The sequence below is a fragment of the Orycteropus afer genome, unplaced genomic scaffold, assembly GCF_000298275.1.
Source record: "Orycteropus afer afer isolate SDZICR_OR568_19922 unplaced genomic scaffold, OryAfe1.0 scaffold00016, whole genome shotgun sequence".
In the NCBI taxonomy this organism is placed as follows: Eukaryota; Metazoa; Chordata; class Mammalia; order Tubulidentata; family Orycteropodidae; genus Orycteropus; species Orycteropus afer.
In genome coordinates this window covers 9,542,939-9,564,010 of record NW_006921603.1, presented here as the reverse complement: position 1 = coordinate 9,564,010, position 21,072 = coordinate 9,542,939, and positions in this window count along the sequence as shown.

Sequence of the window (21,072 nt, the reverse complement as noted above, 5' to 3'; positions counted from 1 at the left end):
AAGATTTAAGGAACTTGCCCAATGCCCCAGAGCTAGTAAAGTGGCAGAATCAGTCTGTGAACCCCAAATATTTGGTTCCAGATTCCCTTAACTACTTCACTCTAATGCCTTTAACATTCACAGTATCACTTTAATAAGGGAGTCAAGATACAGTAGTATTCTATTATAATCATGTATTATAATTAATTTTACCAAATCCAAACATTAGGCATTTTATTTCCAAATTTTTACTATCTTCAGCAGCTATGACACAAACATCCTCATGGCTAAATCCCTGCATGTGTTCATGTTTATTTCCATGGGAAATATAATTTCTAGAAGTAGAATTTGTTTGGTCATGGACTTATTATGTAAATTTGTACTACTGGATGTTTACTGAGGTAAGTATTTTTATCTTAATAACCAGAATTTATGTTTCAACTCTGATGGCAGAGGCTGTTTTGGGAAAGCCCCTTGTGAACCTGTCTAGGTTTCACTCAGATTCAACTCAAATTACTCCACAACACACGCCCCATGTTGTCTTTGGCATGAGAATTGATGCTTATTGTAATACACAAGCTACACATTATCCAAAATGCCATTATTTCTCAATCCTAGACTTCCCAAAGCAGGAAAATTTATTCTCATTTTATAAATAATTCCACAGTAAGGAAAGGATTTAAATTTCGTGACGCTTGGACAGCGTAAAATTCTAGAAAGTAAGACCTGCTTTTCAGTTAATCATAAAATATGACGTCCTTATATGAGGGGTGGACAATTTTACTATAAGGGTCAGCCACTTCCTTCACACCAAGTTCCTTGGTCCCTTGTAAAGAGTTGATCCCTCCAGTCTATCTCATATACCTGGCCTTTACTGAACTGACCAGCCATTTAAGTCCACATGGCCAGAATCTTTAATGTAACTAGTTCTTCCTTCAATCTGAAGGGAACATCTCAGCTTTCTTAAATAACTTCCTTCTTTCTACTAAAAATTTATTTCACTGAATGTGATGCAGTGATGGAGAAATACTTGTTCTTGGCATGGAAAATTCTGGGCTGAGATCCTTGTTTCACTCTTCAACAGACCTTAGGCAATATTCACAACTACCCTGAAACTTCAGTGAAATAGGAATAGTAAAGGCTCTTATTCTGCCTACCCTGAGAAGGGTCATATAAACACACCTTGGGTTAATACTGTCTTTGCTATTAATATCCATCTTTAATCCAGAATGAAGAAAAATTACTTATCATGACAATCCTTCAGTTTGGAATGTTGGTCGTTAGGAACTGCATTCCAGCTCTGTGAAAGCCTAAATCCTCAAATGGATGTGCTATGGACCTGCCTGTACAAGTCCACTGCAAACACAGGTGGAAGCCCATTTGGAGACAATGATGGGTATTGTTGGACTGGGTGGGGCATGAAGGGGAATGTCAGCAACCATCAGTGAAACTTTGCCAAGCCCCTACATGGCGAGGAAAGCTCTTTCTCCAGGGATTGGATTTTCTGATTAAGAAGTAACACTAAAGTAAAAGGTAAAAGATTTAAAACTCATGAGGTATCTAAGCCCCCAAGCTCTTCAGCAATAGGTGACGAATGCCTCAGCAGGTCCAGAGGAATGGAGGCTAAAGCTTCAGCAACAGCTTCTACTTTCTTCCTGCCACCAGCCTCATCCTCCACTGAACAAGTCATACCAGAGAAGAGTAAGAGCCAACTTTCATCTTGCTGCCAAGCAAGGAGGACCTTTGGGGACAAATTTGACAAACTATTAGCTAGAAGATCAAATTGAGCAACTTGAGCAAGGAAACAAGCACAGATGGAGACCACAAGTAAAACAAGGAAAATACTTGAAATAGTGTGGAAAATGTAGCTGCAAGAGCAGTTAGAGGAAAAGGCAGCCTCAAGATCCAAATCAGAAAAAGTGGGAAAAGAAGAGACCACAGGAAAAGGAAGTGGCCAGACTCCTTCCTATACCTCACCAGTATAGCCTTTCTCACAATTTAGCTTTCCTGAATCTGTAGCCATTCTTTACCAGGTACCTCTGTATTGTAGCTTCATTTGGCGCAAGGGTGGGAGGGGTTGTTGCGGGGGATGGTGAATGTATAGATCTAAAAGCTAAGCAATGAAATACTGTGCCCAGGTGGGAAAAACAATGAACAAATTTACAGATTATGCCCTGAGTTCACCTCTCTTGTTCCCCAAATACTGGTTTGCTTCAGAAAAAAAAAACTATTTCTTTGACCACACTGGGCAAATCTAGAAAAATGACCTTTATGTCATAAGCATATGTGTGCTTCCCAAGAAAGGACAACTTATTAATTTTATTTACCATGATAAATAGCCAGAAAATATTAATTTAAGCACAATTCACACATTTTCTAATTACTCTTCCAAGATTGGTTTCTTACTGTCTTCTGTTATGTGCATAATGCATATCAGTTGGTCATCTATTACTAGTTTTTTGTTAGTTTGTTTTGAATGTTTTTGTTGTTTTGTTTATTTGTTTTGTGCTTCTGCTAGCTTTAGTTAGAGAAGTGTAGAGCAGCAAACAGAATAGTGGGTACTAGCACAGCCTTTGGGGTCAGGTACCACTCTTCGGAAGGAAGTTTGGGCAATCTATTTCCGTAGTGATACCACCTCAGAAACCCAAGGAGGGGTCGCTATGAGTTGGGTCCGACTCGAAAGCACATAACAACAACAACAATAGACCTTCCTAAGCATGGGACCACGTGTGACTTACTGGCTTGCAGACTTATGAAGCTTGCCTTGCCACCTCATACTAACTGTATCCCTTGGGAAAGACACTGTCACAAGCCTCAGTCTCTTTATCTTTAAATTATGCACAATGATAGTATTTATCTCACAGAGTTGTAGAATGATTAAATATTTGTAAAATGTTTTGCACAGTCTTTGGCATGTAGCAAGCGCTTAAATATTACTAGCTTTTTTTTTCTTTACATTATTAACTTTTACTATTACTACCTGCTTATATCATAAAACTATTGAAAACCTCAATATACAAACAAAATAAAGAATTGGGGCAATAATTAAGTAATGCAGGACAATCACCACTACATTTTTTTCTCTGCTTTTTTAGAAAAATAATGATCTGAAAAAGAATGTTTTAATATAAACTATCCAAATCATAAGTTTAATTATCCTCTTTCCCATTCACCTTGGCAGTGACCAGATATGGTGAGGTAAAATTTAATATGAAGTTGTAAAAAATTACAGCAAAGGTGAGATGTTCTAGGGAAAAGGAAGCAGGTTAAAACTCATGCAACAGAGTTGAGGAACTAGCAGATTTGACAATTGAAGAACTAGCTTGAGGGAACAGCATACAGGAAAAAAGGTATTAGTGACAATTTGAGAATGACTACCATTTTCTTCTACACTCTAATAATGTATCCACCTCCTTAGCTTTATGAAATCTTAAAACCTTTCCATATTGACTTCAGATTTGAAAATACTTTTAGTGTAAAGTAAAACACAAAAACTGAAACCCCACAAGATAAATGTATAGCTTAATATAAGGCAGGCAACCTTGTAACCACCATTTAGGTCAAGAAACAGAACGTGGGCACCCAACCCAGATGTCATCCATGGGCCTATTCCCATTCACAAGCCAAAGACAAAGAGACAAAGAGAAAAAAAAGAAGTCAATTTTGATATAATATCAAAATAACATAACTGATAAAGAGTATCATATGCAAGAACTAACTCTAAAAAAAGTTGAAATTTCTCTTGGGCAATAAAATATTTCCTTTACTCCCCCTCGAAAGATTGAAAGCCTTCCTCTCTTTTCCCTTATTTCACACATGGACTCAATATTTTCCAGATTGGCCCCATTTTGGCATTTTGCAGCCTATCCCACCTCCAAGTGTGAAAACACACTACCTCTGTTTCTGTAATTATTTAGCTCAAGCCGTGAAAACTAACTAATCTTAGTTAGTTAGTTAGTTTCCAACACAGTTAGAAAGAATAATTAGCAAATTAATTAGAGTTCCACTTTTAATAACAATATCTATACTTCTAATTGCAAGGCTATCATAGTCACGCTTTGCTTTATTTTTATTAAAGTTAAAAGTTCCACTTTGAATAAAGAACTAGCTTGCAAACTTGTTTTTTATTCCACACATATAATGATCCACAGCCAGAACCCAGGAAAGGGCAATGCTAACATCGCAAAGGTATCATTTTGAGGACATTTTGAGGTGCTCCTGACTCAAGCTTTGGAATGGTCCATCACTTCATAAGCATGTGAAAGATGGACAATGAATAAGGAAGACTGAAGAAGAATTGATGCCTTTGAATTATGGTGTTGGTGAAGAATATGGAAAATATCACGACTGCCATAAGAAGGAACAAATCTGTCTTGGAAGAAGTCAACTGGAATGCTCCTTAGGAAGAAGGATAGTGAGACTTCATCTCTTGTACTTTGATCATATTATCAGGAGGGACCAGTCCCTGGAGAAGAACGTCATGCTTGCTAAAGTAGAGAGTCAGCAAAAAAGAGGAAGATCCTCTATGAGATAGATTGGCATTGACTTCAGCAATGGGCTCAAGCAGAGCAAGTATTTCTTGTAAAGATGGTGCAGGACAGGGCAGTGTTTCATTCTATTGTGCATGGGGTCACTATGAGTTGTAACTGATCACAGGGCACTTAAAACAACATCCTTATACCAGATCCACAGTCTCCTAGATCTGAAAAAGAAATTTTAGAGTTTCTTAACCTCTCCATATTTAATCCTGACTGCTACAATACACATATAATATTTTACTTAAAATTCATGGGAGCAGTTTACATAGTAGATTAGATTCTCATTGTAAGTAAAAGAAAACCAACTGAAAATAGTTCAGGCCAATATGGGAATTTATGTGCTCATGCAGCAAAACTGCAAGAAAAAAAAGGGTAGAAGTGCCTACAATCCTTTAAAAATTATTTTTATCTCTAATCTCTGCCTCCGCATCAGTATGTCAGCTTTCTTATCCCCAGCTGGCTTTCGGAATCCGAAGGCTGGAGTCCTAGCTGCCCCCGACTTTGTGTCTTCCAGCCTCACCCTCCAAAGGGGAAAATGAGCTCGCTCTCCACCTTTGATGAAAATAATTCCTGAGTGGGTACCGTTGACAAAATTCTGCAAGTGTACACTTACGTGCATTTCATTATATATAATTTTTATATCAAAATGAAGACCACTGTAAACAAATATTGCACTTTAGCTAATGAAAGTATGGCCTAAAACAAAGGGACAATTTATTTTGAAATACACTAACAATGATTTGAATTAATATCTGGGTAGATGTTGGGTAGATGGATAAATATGTGATAAAGCAAATGCAGTAAAATATTCATGGTTTATGAAAGAGGTAAGGTGGTGGGTATTTACTATAAAACATTTATAATGAAGTGTCATATGAGGGATAAATCCTGAGGAAGGACTGGTTAGACTATTGTACTTTTTTGTGCAAATAATATGTGCATTATAAGGTTTTGTTTTTTGGAAAACTGTTCAACCCCTTCTCCAATTAATTTCCTATACATGTTATGTGTGTTATTTTTATGGGTACAATATATGTGAAAAGTATGATAACTTGAGTCCTCTTCCCAGGTGAGTAGTGAGGCACTGATTACCTAGTGTAGGTCAACTGCCTGCCATCAAACCAACAACGGTCCAGGGAGCCATTATTACACAGCTCCTCAAGACACATCTGAGAGCAGGGAGGGGAGAACTTGCAGGGATGTATTTCTCCCCAAAGAAAAGGGTAGGGCAAGACATGGTTCCTAAAGGACGTGTCTGTGAAGCAGGTAGCCATTCCAATTTGATTCTCCTACACGCTTGAGAAAAGGAGCCCTCAAAGGAGCCCTAGTGGTGCAATGGGAGGTCTGGTAGCATAGTGCCTAAGGCACTTACTTAACTGCTAGCCAGGAGGCTGGCGGTTCAAACCCACCAGCCACTCCTCAGAAGGAAGGTTGGGCAATCTACTTCCATAGTGATACCACCTCGGAAACCCAAGGAGGGTCGCTATGAATCAGGTCAGACACTATGGCACATAACAACAACAACAACAGTGGTGCAATATGTAAGCACTCAATTGCTAACTAAACCCACCCAGTGGCTCCACAGAAGAAAGATCTGATGATCTGTTTCCATAAAGATTACAGCTAAGAAAAGCCTATGCATCAGTTCTACTCTGCCACTTGGGGTCCCTATGAGTCAGAACTGACTTCACACCCAACAACAGGTTCAAGAACAACAGTGTGAACAAGAGGTTAAAATAGAGCCCTTAAACTATGGCTGTAGCTGTCTTTGCCATTCACAAATTACAACTAGCAAGAGAAGATCGGACTTTTCTTAGCTGGTGACTTTTAAATGCATGCCACAAGGAGTGTGAAAAATAGGAAGAATATACCTAAGAGTGTGAGTGACCAGCATTTCAGAGTAAAGACATACTTGTCTTAGGATGGGCTAGCTTTCAGTAATTTGCTAGATATGGCTAAAGAATGAATCATTTTATGTCATTCAGCATCTGGCTTCTGTGAAGCTCAGATCTTGCATTTAAAAAACAAAAACATCTATACTTGGGTTTTAAGCTGGAGTCTGCAGGTGTTGGCTAGGATAGACTAGGCTAGGTTAGGTTGTGTCACTAAAAATAGAGGTTAGCCTTTTCTTCTAAGCCAAAGGAAGACTGGGCAATTATACTTTATTGTAAAATTATGTATTAATATGCATATTTTATACTAAGTTATTAAGAAATCCAAGTCTCTTTCTTTCTGATTTTCCTTCTGTCTTACTCTCCAACTCTTGGAAACTGGATTTTATCAAGAATTTTGATACTCAGCATTAGGAGGTAATACACCCTTGCCTAGAAAATTCAAAACATATTTGCATAGTTTTTAATTGACAGAAACATGAGGTCAGGTTGCTAAAGGAAGCTGTGTGTCCTCAAGTTGGCTGAAAATTGACATATTTAAGCCAAGGCCATTGCTGCATTTTGTCCTTTTCTGTTTGATTTAGGAGCATCCTCAATGCTCTTCTGTGCTTCCTTTCACTACCACTTCCCACACATCAAAACCAGTAACTTGAGCTGCTCATGTCTGTTCCAGGTCATAGCAAGGAAAGAACAGTTCCATATATGGACAACCCTTCCACCTAGATTGGTGCCAACACCCTGAATTATACAAAAACAGCAACAAGAAAGTTAGCCTGAAGAAACGTTTTTGAATCCTCCTTTTTCCCCCAGATTTTGTGCTCAACTGCTAACCTAAAAGTTAGTGGATCAAGCTCACTCCACAGTACTGTTGAAGAAAAGGCCTGGTGATCTGCTCCTGTTAGGATTACAGCCAAGAAGACCTTATGGAACCATTTGACTCAATGGCAACTAACAACAACAAAAACAACAATTTCTTCAAGATCCACAACATTGGTTCAATTACAATTTTTTAAAAAAAGAATCCCAGAAGTTCTGTATCTGAGATTATTACTGTTTTATTTTATCTAGTCTTCCAAAGTTGTAAATATGATTATAAGTAGCAACAATGAGAACAGCATTAGCTAGTGCTTGTATAGAACTTAATATATGCCAGGTACATTCTATTTTCTTTACATATATTAGCTCATTTAATCTTTCCAACTCCAATGATGGGGGTTATACTAATATTTTCATTCTACAGAAGAAAAATTGATAGGAGGGCAGAGAATACATGTGAGGATCAGGAAGAGGTATGAAATGGAGAATAAGAAGCAAGGTGAATAAGCCAATTCTTCCAATCTCTGAAGTGAGAAGTGGTCAGCTCTTTTTAGAGACAATATGATGCTTCTCATTCCTAGAAGAAGCCAAGGGAATGCATAATCTTAAGTAATATCGGCCACAAACCCTTATCATGGATGGCATTGCACACACTTTGGTGTAATAGCCATGGCCCCTAGAGTCATGTGCCCTTTCCCTCAAAGTCAGGCTGTACGGCAGGGGGCAAAATTTCAAGGACTGTCATCATTATCTGCTAAAATAGCTTCTCTTCATAGTGGAGAAGGCTAGCTCGAATTTTCTTCTTTTGATTTAACATTATTTATTGGTCAGAGGGACATTAGTTCTCAGTATAATGCAGTTCTGCACAATTACTTTTTTGGTGCCATTTATTCTCCATTTACCAATTAAAAGGACAATGCAGGCATTCTGATCACAGAAGTTTTATGGAGTCCATTTTTCCCTTGAAATCTTGGGGATTTCAAATAGGCTCTATTATTTGTAAGTTGCTTAAAAGCGGGCATTTCGTTTTCAAAGGTACAATCCGATTTATTTTCTGGTTAAAAAGCAGCAGAAGAAATAAACCTCCCAGGTTGAAATGAATGTTTTTAACTCCTTCTCTCCAAGGGACTTATAACTGTGCAGGCTTGAACCTCTAGATTTTAGAAACACAGGGAGCAAGGCAAGTCTGTAGATTTAGGCCACTGTAATGAGACCTGGGAGTCTGGGCGGTGCACAGGGTAAACACACCCAGCTGCTAACTGAGAGACTGGAGATTCAAGTCCACCTAAAGATGCTTCCAAAGAAAGGACTGGCAATCTACTTCTGAAAATTAGCCATTGAAAATTCTATGGAGCACCTTTACTTGGATACACATGGGGTATCCATGAGTTGGAGTCAGCTCCATGGTAATTGTTTTTGTTTGTTTGTTTGTTTTAATTTTTATTGTAATTTGGGTGAAAGTTTACAGAACAAATTCATTTTCCATACAACAGTTCATACACATTTTGTCTCATGATATTGACTGTTGTTGTTGTTGTTGTTAGGTGCCATTGAGTCGTTTCTGACTCATAGTGATCCCATGCACAGCAGAATGAAATACCACCTGATCCCACTCCAGCTCCATGATCCTTGCTATACTTGATCTCATTGTCGAAGCCACCATGTCAATCCATCTCATTGAAGGCCTTCCTCTCTTTCGTTGACTCTCCACCTTACCAAGCATGACATCCTTCTCTAGGGAATGGTCCCTTCTGACAACATGACCAAAGTAGGTGAGATGAAGTCTGGCCATTCTCACTTCCAAGGAGCATCTCGACTGCACTTCTGCCAGGACAGTTAATGTTAGTTCTTTTAGCAGTCCATGGTACTTTCAGCATTCTTCACCAGCACCACAACTCACAAGATATCACAAATATCACAAAATATCACAAATATCACCAATATCACAAAAGTGATATTGACTGTAATTCCCCACAATGTAACAGGTCTCTTCCCACTTCCTCCCCATAGTTACCTCTTCCCTGTGTCCTTCCCTCCCATTTAATTCCTGCCGCCACAAGCTGTCTTACTATACAAACAGTGTCTTTCTGTTCTCCCATGTTTGATCATTCCGAATAGTGTATCTACATGATGTAATTGTTCACCCCATATGTCTGTCTATTATTTGGCAGGAAGCCACAGGAGTGAGTTCAATTCCAGACCTGAAGGGTATCTAGGAGCCATAGTCTTAGGGGTCTCACCAGGCTCTATCAGACCAATAATCCTGGTCTTTATTTCTTTTTCTTTTTCTTTTTATGATTTTGAGGTTTTTTTCCACATTGTTCTCCACTCCATTCAAGATCTCTTGCATTGATGTGTCTCTGAGTGGTTGACAGTGTGACAGCGGTAGCCAGGCACCATCTAGTTCTTCTGATCTCATGGTCATACAGGCTGAGGATCACATGGTCTACCAGGCCCCTGGACTAATTGCATGTTAACTGGTTTTAATAAGAGCAGAGTATCAGAACACAAGGCCTGGTGAAAATTCAGAAAATCAGGTGAAATTCAGAATAGTCTTCTTTAAAAGGATCATTGACAAAGTGGATCACATCCAAAGGAAGGGATGATCAAATAGCAATGGCCTTTGATGGGATCTGATTGTTGTCTTCACATTTCTGAAGGAATGCAATGGCTAATTATATAGTTCCTGAGAGCAGCATTAAAGCCAGTTAATATAGTAAAGCCACTTTCACCCCAGAAGACAGAAGTTAATAATTGTCTAATTCATTCACTGTTTCAGTATCTAGCTCAAGGTTTGGCATAGAGACAACACTCCATATTATTTGTTGAATGAATGATAAACATTGGCATAGGTCTGTGGCAAAACTTATTAATGTCAAGTTAGAAAGCTACCTCTCATTGAACTGAGCCTGATAATCTAGAATTTAAAGTCTGGATGACCATTGTAGACAACACTTTAGAGAGCACCCCAGTACCAGACAGAAAATTGAATCTCCTCTATTTCTGGAACTGGTCAATTCTAAAGTGTCACTCAATTGCATAAGAACGTAGTGTGGAAAGTAAGGAAGTTATCAGGGCAAGTCTATCTTCATTCCTAGGGACAGGGAGGAATAAACTGTAAATCTCATAAATCCCTCTAAAGTAGGGGTTGTAGGTTACCTTCCAGATCAAGGAAATAAATGCCCAATGTGGGGGAATCCTGGGGAAGGCATTTGAATATTTTCATTTGGTAGAAAAGAGGGAATCAGGAGTTCACCACAGCCTGTGCCTGAAAGTTCCATCTTTCGAAGCTTTAACAGGTTGGTTTTCATGAGGCAAGACAAAGGGTATTTCTACATGGTGCAGACATAAGGCCAAGATGATCATTTGCAAATTGATCTTTAAACACAAAAGACAAAGTCAATCCCTCCAAACTTCTAAGGGTAACAAACAAGAAAATGAACCCCTCATTTCAGCACTAGCAATCTCAGTGTAAGTTGTGCACGACTCCCTGAGCTGCATCCACCACCAAGTGAATACCTTTAAATATCCTCTTGATTTTGTGCACAGATAATTAAAGACCATGGTTTGATTGCTCATCTCAGCTGTTCTATAGTTGTGAGTCAACGTATGAAATTTATACTCCGGCTGTGGTTCATCTCTGTGCATTCAACTTAGCAGGGAAATTTTCCTTTTCTATTTCTACTTGGGGTCCTAGCTCTTTAAATTCTATCCTTATTGGCAGGCCGTTGTCATGGAGAGAAATAACTTTAAGTAGCTCTTTGAAAAGCTTTGAGTTGCTGTTTCCTGCTATTTAAAGATCCCCCAGTACAGAGAAAAGTATTCTCTGCTTCCATATAAGGCACTGCCACTCTGAGGCGAGAGTGTCACTGCAGCTTGGGTTCCATGTGCTTATAGCAGTATAAGACATGTCCCGTGAACCCGGGGATCAGATTTACTAACAAGTCTACTGAGCTTCAGAAGCCAAGAGAAAATTAAAAATCATGAATTTGCTGCCTAGAATCATTGGCTGAACTGAGCTGTTTTTATGTACTGAAACAAATGAGACCAATCGAATCTTATAATCACTGCCTATTTTGCCTCCCACCTGGAACATTTGCTGTTATGTGGCCTTGGGCCTAATTGCCATCATCTATTTCCCCAAACAGCTCTTAGTCAAATGCTGGGTATTTTATACTTTTTTTTTTATTATTATTATTATTCAATTCACAAGCATTTACTAAGTACTTAACACATGTATAACCCTTGGCTGAATCTAAAAATATATCTAGCTCTTTGCTGGACATTGGGGATACTGCCTTATAAAATAAGGTTCTCATAGAGTAAGAGTTGAGAAATAAGACAATAGAGATGAAACAGAATCAGTTGATGCAGAATATTAGTGATTACCAACTTTGGTTGTGATGAGACTACTCAATCAGAGGGACGTTTTTAAAACATATATTCCGACCGACGCCCTTGCCCTTGACTTACTCAAGCAGGAACTTTAGGAGCCAGCCCCAAGAATCAGCAAGGTTGTGGAAACACAGTTCTATATGCACGATTGCATTCCCTATGACCTCTGACAGAAACTCTCTCTCTCTGATGTTCAGGTTTTCATCTGTAAAATAAGAGAGCTGTGTAGTTGGTAGTTCTGAAGTCTTTCTTACTCTCATGTTCTGGTTTGGTGGTTTTTTGTTTTGTTTTATTTTTTACTTAAAATACCAAAATGTGTGGCTTAGGTGATAATCAGTGTAAAAAGTCAAAGAGGTTTCATTGACAATGCGGAACTTAGAGGAGCAAAGAAGAATCCAATGGGAAAGAATCGGGCAATCTTGAGTTTGAATCTCAGTTCTACAACACACTGGCTGAATGTCCTGAGCCAAGAAATTTAATCATTCTGATTATTCATTTCTTATCTGAAGGAGCTCTGGTAGCATAGTGCCTAAGGCACTTGACTGCTAACCAGATGGCTGGTGGTTCAAACCCAGCAGCCACTCCTCGGAAGGAAGGTTGCGCAATCTACTTCTGTAGTGAAACCACCTTGGAAACCCAAGGAGGGGTCGCTATGAGTCAGATTCGACTCGACGGCACACAACAACAACAACATCTATAAATGGATAATCATTTGTTGTCAGAAGGGACCAGTCCCAGATGAAGGATGTCATGCTAGGTAAAGCAAACGATAAGCAAGAAAGGGGAAGACCCTCAATAAGATGGATTTACACAGTGGCTGCAACAATGCACTCAAGCATGGCAATGATTCTGAGGATGGTGCAGAATGGGGGCGGGGTTGTTCTGTTGTACATAGATAGGGTTGCTATGAGTCGAAACTGACTCGATGGCACCTAACAACACCACTTGGGGCTGTTAAGAGGATTCAAAGAGACAATGTATATAAAGGATATAGTAACTACTCACTGATTGTTACAAATGTTATTCTCTTATTGGTGAAAAAAAGAGAAGGAATTCTAGCTGGAACAAAAGATCTTGAGCAAATATATAAAGGCTGGAAAGAACATGGCATGTTGGGCCAAAAAGAAGAAACCACAGTACTCTATTGGGAGGAGAGGGCTATGTTTGGACAGCTAGGGTGGGGCTAGATTATCCAGTTTGTTGTGCAAGCTACTTGGCTAAAGAAAACTTCTTTACTCCCTCCATTCCAACAGATGCTTCACCACTTCCTTCAAAATGGATTCCCAAACATCAGCTATTCGAGTAAAAGCTTCTGGTCCTCCTGCACAGAAAGAATCCCAATGGTGCCTCTTATGTGATCTGTCTACTTATGCCTGGGTGGAACTTATACAGGAGGAAAAGTACAAATGTTTGTAACCAAAGCTTTAAAGGGAGTGGAGCTGCATCTGGCATCAGGATAATCCAGCCTTCCACTGAGTCAGAGAGCTGGTTTCAGCCAGATGACCACTGAAGAAAAATCTGTGCTCACTATTTTGTTCCCTGTAAATGTGTCTGTCTCAGTCTAGAAAGTGAGCTCATTCTTGAGTGAACTTGTCACCAAATCTAGTTATACCTGGGGTGGGGAAGAGCATGTGTCACAGAGATGTAGACAGAGATGTTCAAGGAGTTGGGGATCTAGAATGTTTTCCTTAGTTTCTAAATTCCCAAATATTTTAAAAGAAACCTTATTCTTCATTTCAATTTATTTACATTTGAAACAAAGGGAATCATTTTGTCTGTCTTTTTTATTACCAATATATACTTTTTTTCCCATTTGAAAAGGGGCCATTTTTTGTATTTTAAATAAAATAATTTGCCTCATTAAAAAATATTTTGCCTCACTAAAAAATGTAAGTTTTAAAGGGATGAATTTAGAAATTGATTCTGACTGAGAAATTGTCGTACCTTTGTGTCATTCATTTATTCATTCTATTATTTGCTGAATAGCTAATAAATACAAAGCACTTTGATAGGCACTGGACAGTGATTCTTAGTTGAGTAAGATCATAGATTCCTGGGCCTGCTTTCAGAGATTTTGTTGCTGTACGTTTGGGGTGGGCCCAGGACTTGATTGTTAGCAAGTCTCCAGTTGATTCTGAAGCATCAGACAGTGCTTTTAGAAACACCAGTATAGAAAACGCAAAGATGAGTAAGCCAAGATTTCTAGTTACATGAATTTGCAGTTATCTATCTCATGTCTGTAAAGGAGGCAAATGCATTTTCCAGTTTCTAGTTTTCTTTTTTCCTCTCTCCCCACACTTACTCACACACTGCCTGTGTTCTCACTGTGAGGCATGGTGCTGGCACTGGTAAATATAGAGATGAAGTAGAAAGATCTCTGCTAGCTAAAAGTGTGTGTTTACGAGGCTCATAATCATTAAAAATTACCATGGCAAAGTGAGCATAAGCTACCTTTTGAGATATATGCACCCTGTCTAACAGATCATGTAAGGAAAGTTCCTTATCCCATGACAGTAGAGTCTTAAATAAGCATACAAGTTGAATTTCAAATTTATTGGGTGGGAGAGAAAGTAGGAAAGGACAAAGCAAAACAAGTACATTGTACATATTTATTTAGCCATTATTCTGCATCAAGCACTGGGTCAAGTTCTAAGGAGTATCAAAAAGTGAGCTCATACTCTTGACAGATAGCAATATTCAGATTGTGTTGGTTAGGATGCATTTGGCTCCCAGTAACAGTATACCAAATTAATAGTGACATGAATAATCTAGTCAACATGAATAATCTAGTCATTATATTAAATGATATTATAACAAGCTCACCATTCATTTACCAGTTTTTCGTACTGTTATGGCTTGCATATTGCTGTGATGCTGGAAGATACTCCATTGGTATTTCAAATACCAGTCGTGTCACCCAAGGTGGACAGGTTTCTGTGGAGATTCCAGATGAAGACAGACTAAGAAGAAGGACGTGGCCAGGTCTTCTTCTGAAAAAATTGCCCACTGAAAACCTTATGAATATCAGGGAAACACTATCTGATATAGTGCAGGAAGATGAGCCTTTCAGGTTGGAACTCAACTAAACTCACTACCGTGGAGTTGGATCCGACTCACAGCCGCCCCTCCTTGGGTTTCCCAGGCAATATCACTACAGAAGTAGATTGCCCAACCTTCCATCCGAGGAGTGGCCTGTGGGTTTGAACCACCAGCCTACTGGTTAGCAGTCAAATGCCTTAGGATCTAGGCCACCAGAGCTGTCAGGTTAGAAGGCATTCAAAACACGACTGTGAAAGAGCTGCCTTCTTAAAGTAGAAAAAAGAAACAAAAACAATAACTCACTGCCATCAAGTCAGATCTGACTCATAGCGACCCCTCCTTGGGTTTCTGAGGCAGAATCACCATGAAATAGATTGCCCAACCTTCCTTCCAAAGAGTGGCTGGTGGGTTTGAACCACTAGCCTTCTGATTAGCAGTCAAATGCCTTAGGCACTATGCCACCAGAGCTCCCACTTCTCAAAGTAGTAGTTGTTGTTGTTGTTGTTTGCCGTCGAGTCGACCCCGACTCATAGCGACCCCTCCTTGGGTTTCCGAGGCAGTATCACTACGGAAGTAGGATTGCCCAACCTTCCTTCCGAGGAGTGGCTGGTGGGTTTGAACCGCCTGCCTTCTGGTTAGCAGTCAAGTGCCTTAGCCACTATGCTACCAGAGCTCCCAAGTAGAGGAGACCTTAATTAATGTGGATAGAGTAAAAGTTTCTGGATCTTCATTTGCTGATGTGCATGACTCAAAATGAGAATAAACTGCCAAAAACATCCATTAATAATTATAACATGGAATGTATGAAGTATGAATCCAGGAAAATTGGAAGTTGTAAAAAATGAAATGGAATACATAAAAATTGATATTCTAGGCATTAGTGAGCTGAAATGAACTGGTATTGGCCATTTTGAATCACACAATCATGTGGTCTACTATGCCAGAAATGAGAAATTAAAGAGGAATGATATCACACTTATTGCCAAAAAGAACATTTCAAGATCTCTCCTGAAGTACAATGTTCTCAGTGATAAGAAAATATCCATATGCGTACAAGGAAGACCAGTTAATATGACTATTACTCAAATTTGCACACTAACCACTAAGGCAAAAGATGAAGAAATTGAAGATTTTTACCAACTTCTGTAGTCTGAAATTGACCAAACACACAATCAAGATATATTTATAATTACTGGTAATTGGAATGGGAAAGTTGGAAGTAAAAAGTATCAGTAATGGCAATATATGGACTTGGTGATAGAAATGACATCAGAGATCACATGGTAGAATTTTTCAATACCAATGACTTATTGGTACCTTTTTTCAACAACTTAAATGGTAACCATAGATGTGGACCTTGCCAGGTGGAATACACAGGAATCAAATTGACTATGTCTGTGGGAGGAGTAACTTAAAAAGCTCAATATCATCAGTCAAAACAAGGCCAGGGGCTGATCGTGGTACAGACCATCACTTGCTCATATGCTAGTTTAAGTTGAAGTTGAAAAAAATTTTAAACAGTTTATGAGCACCAAAAATATGACCGTGAGTATACCCCACCTGAATTTAGAGACCATCTGAATAATAAATTTGATGCATTGAACACCAATGACCAAAGCGCAGACAAGTTGTAGGATGACATCAAGGACATTACATGAACAAAGCAAAAAGTCATTAAAAAGACAAGAAAGGAAGAAAAGATCAAAATGGATGTCAGAAGACCCTGAAACTTGCTCTTGAATGGAGAGCAGCTAAAGTGAATGGAAGAAATGGTGAAGTAAAAGGCCTGAACAGAAGATTCCAATGAGAAGGTTGAGAAGACAAAGTACAATGTTATAATGAAGTGTGCAAACACCTGGAGTTAGAAAATCAAAAGGGAAGAATATGTTTGACATTTCTCAAAATGAAATAACTGAAGAAAAAAAAATCAAGCCTTGAGTTGCAATTGTGAAGGATTCTGTGGGCAAATATTGAATGATACAGGAAACATCAAAAGAAGAGGGAAGGAACACACAGAGTCGTTGAACCAAAAACAATTAGTCGACTTTCAACCACTTCAAGAAGTAACATATGATCAAGAACCAATGGTATGGAAGGAAGAAGACCAAGCTACACTGAAGTATTGGCAAAACACAAGGCTCCAAGAATTGAGGGAACACCCATTGAGATGCTTCAACAAACGGACTCAGCAGTGAAGATATTCATTTATGCCAAGAAATTAGGAAGACAGCTACTTGGCCAACTGACTAGAAGAGACTCATATTTGTGCCCTTTCCAAAAAAGATGATCCGACAGAATTTGGAAATTACCAAACAACATCATTAATATCACACACAAGTAAAATTTTGCCAAAGATAATTGAAAGGTGTTTGTAGCAGCATATTGACAAGGAACTGCCAGAAGTTCAAACTAGATTCAGAACAGGATGTGGAGCAAGTGATATTGTGGCTGATATCAGATGGATCTTGGTTGAAAGCAAATACCAGAAAGATGTTTACTTGTGTTTTATTGACTACACAATTATGTGGATCATAACAAATTATGGGTAACATTGCAAAGAATGGGAATTCCAGAACACTTAAATGTGTTCATTTAAGTACATAAGAACCTGTACGTAGACCAAGAGGCAGTTGTTCAAACAGACCAAGAGGATACTGCAAGGCTGAAAATCAGGAAGGGAAAGCATCAGATTTTATCCTTTCACCACACTTATTCAGTCTGTATGCTGAGCAAATAATCCAAGAAACTGAACTATATGAAGAAGAACAAAGCATCAGGATTGGAAGAAGAATCGTTAACAACCTACAATATGCAGATGACAACCTTGCTTGCTGATAGTGAAAATGACCTGAAGCGCTTACTGATGAAGATCAAAGATCACAGCCTTCAGTTTGGATTACACTTTAACATAAAGAAAACAAATCCTCACAACCGGACCAATAACCAATACTATGATAAATGGGAAAAAGATTGAAGTTGTCAAGGATTTCATTTTACTTGGATTCACAATAAACACCCGGGGAAGCAGTAGTCAAGAAATCAAACAACGTATTGTAGTAGGCAAATCTGCTGCAGAAAACCTCTTTAAAATGCAGAGAACAATGATATCGCTTTGAAGGCTAAGGTGTACCTGACTCACGCCATGGTATTTTCAATAGTCTCATATGCATATGAAAGCAGGACAATGAATAAGGAAGACCACAGAAGAATTTGTTTGAATTGTGTTTTTGGTGAAGAATGTTGAATGCACCATGGACTGCTAGAAGAATGGACAAATGTCTTGGAGAAAATATAGCTGGAATCTCCGTAGAGGTGAGAATGGCCAGACTTGTCTCTTGTACTTTGGCCATGTTTTCAAAAGGGACCAATCCCTGGTGGGATGTCATGCTTAGTAAAGCAGAAGGTCAGCAAAAAAGGGGGAGACCCTCAATGAGATGGATTGACATAGTGACTGTGGTGATGAGCTCAAACATGGCCACTATTGTGAGGATGGTGTAGGACCAGGCATTATTTTGTTTTGTTGTACATAGGGTCATTAGGAGTCAGAATTGAACAACAATAACAAGCTGGAAGTAGGTGGCTCCAGAGGTGTTTCATCAGCTCCAAATTGTCAAGGGCACTGAGTTGGCAGCTGTCTTAGTTCTCTAGAGCTGCTATCACAAAATTACCACAATGAGTGGCTTTACCAAACAAATGTATTTCTTATATGTTGTTGTTGTTGTTGTTATTTGCCATCGAGTCGGCCCCCGACTCCTAGCGACCCCTCCTTGGGTTTCCGAGGCAGTTATCATTACAGAAGTAGGATTGCCCAACCTTCCTTCCGAGGAGTGGCTGGTGGGTTTGAACCGCCAGCCTCCTGGTTAGCAGTCAAGTGCCTTGGCACTATGCTACCAGAGCTCCCAACATATAAGAGCTTCTTATATGTTAGGAGGCTAAAATTCCAAATATTCTTATATGTTAGGAGGCTCAAATTCCAAAATCAGGGTGCCAGCTCCAGGAAGAGGCTTTCTCTCTGTGTCATCTGTGGAGGAAAATCCTTTCTCTTAAGCTTTTTCTTCCTGGTTCCTTGGAGATCTCCATGTGTTTTGGCATCTATTTTACTCTATCTCTGCTTCTCTGTCTTACTTGTTTAACCTCTTTCATGTCTCAACAGAGATTGACACAAAATACACCCTACACTAATTCTATCTCAATACCATAGCAAAAACAACTATTCCCAAATGGGATTATAACCACAAGCATAGAGGGTAGGATTTACAACATATATTTTGGGGAGACACAATTTAATCCATAACAGCATCTCCACAACTCTCTGGGGTTCATTTTCTCAAAAGACAGCTCTGCAAATGCAGGCATTACATCCCTTAAACCCTCATGCAAAGGCAAGGCAAGAGAAGAGCCTAAGCTTCGAGAGGGCTTCCACTTATGCTTCTATCTTTTGTCATGGAGAATATATCTTGGAAGATAGATGCCCAATACATTTCCCCTAACATCTCATTGACTAGAACTGGATCACATGTCCCATTCCTAGCTGCCAGGGAGGCTAGGAATTGGAGGGATTATTTGATAGCCATCCAACATTTTTTTTCTACAGAGATGAAATGATTATAAAATCTAAGAAAACATTATTTAACCAAATTCTTAATTGCATGCATGCTTCCAGAATAAAGAAAATGAATGACGTTCAGGGAAATTTAAAGAGAGGGAGACATCCTTTGGGATTGAAAGTTAATGAGGACTTAAATTTTTGGAGAAAAATGAAGGGGGTCTTTCAAACAAGGAAAGAAATCAAGAAATAGAATTAAATTATCTTTAACGACTAGAAAATATATGTATGATATCAACAGAACCAAAGTTTTTGCCTTGCCAATTTTTATACCCACATTCGGATAATTTTCTTATTTTCCATGCTAAATTACTAACTTTAAGGGAATAATATCTCTTACTTGAAATGAAATGTGTACATATATGTGTGTGTCTGTATGTGTGAAAAGTTTTTCTTAATAGTAACTCCAGCTAAAACAAAATAGATACAAGTTGGCCAAACGTCAGCCAGACTATAGTGCAGAATGTGAAAAGACCAGGTACAATATCTTCTCTGTTGAATCTCTCTCTTATTGAAGGTTTCCAAGTACCTGTGAGAGGATTACTGAGGAGAGATGTTGAAGCTAGACATCACTCATCAATGATATTCCAAGCTTTGAAACCACCAAACTGCTGAGTTATAAGAATTTTGCCACATTCTACGGAAATGAAAAGCAATCAAAGTAAAGTGTGATGTGAGTGTCTCTGAGTCTGCTGGCCAGAATGGATAAAAACAAAAGCTTTAGATAAGGTAATTATCTTCATCTAGTGTAGTATCTCTTCCCTGACTCTACTTATTCTATATTTCACCATCATGTTTCTTTCCTTTATATTAAAACTCACAATGATTTTATTTATGGATTTGTTTACCTGGGTTTTATAATCTTCTCCGTTATCATAAAAACTCCCTGAGGACAGATATTATATTCTTGTTCACCATTATATTCCCATAGCCTGTCACAGGGCACTCTTAATATTTATTAAATGAGTAAATGAGTGGATAAATGCTCCTGTTAACTAATTTTCAAGACAAAACCAAAACAATCAAACTCACTGCCATCGAGTTATTCCCACTCATAGCAAGACAGTTGCTTGAAATTTGCAAAAAGCTGTGCTTGCATCAGGTCAATATTGTGCATCTCAACAGGAATAGGGTTAAATGTGGAGCAGGTTCAGCAAATAAGATGCATCAAAACAAATATCACCAGGAAATCAATAAAAGAAGAAACATTACTCAAATACCTGTAGTTTGTCTCACTTTAAGGGAAGTTGATTCATTATCAGCTGCCACCCCCTAGTGGTAAAGAACACACTTTTCAGGGTTCTCCACTTAGGGTCATTATCAAAAAGAAAAACTTTTCTGCCTATCTTGCAATCTTTGAATCACATAGGTGTGTACATATGTTGTTGTTGTTGTTATTGTTGTTGTTATGTGCCCTCGAGTCATCTCCGACTCATAGCGACCTTATGTACACAGAACGAAACACTGCCCGGTCCTGTTCCAGCCTCACGATCCCTACTATACCTGGGCCCATGGCTGCACCCACCGTGTCAATCCATCTCTTTGGGGCCTTCCCCTCTTTCGTTGACCCTCCACTTTACCAAGCATGACACCCCTCTCTAGGGAATGGTCCCTTCTTACAACATGACCAAAGTGGGTGAGACAAAGTCTGGCCATTGTTGCTTCTAAGGAGCATTCTGGCTGTACTTCTTCCAGGACAGATTTGTTAGTCCTTTTTTTAGCAGTCCATGGTACTTTCAGCATTCTTTGCCAGCACCACAACTCAAAAGCATCAACTCTTCTTCGATCTTCCTTATTCATTGTCCAG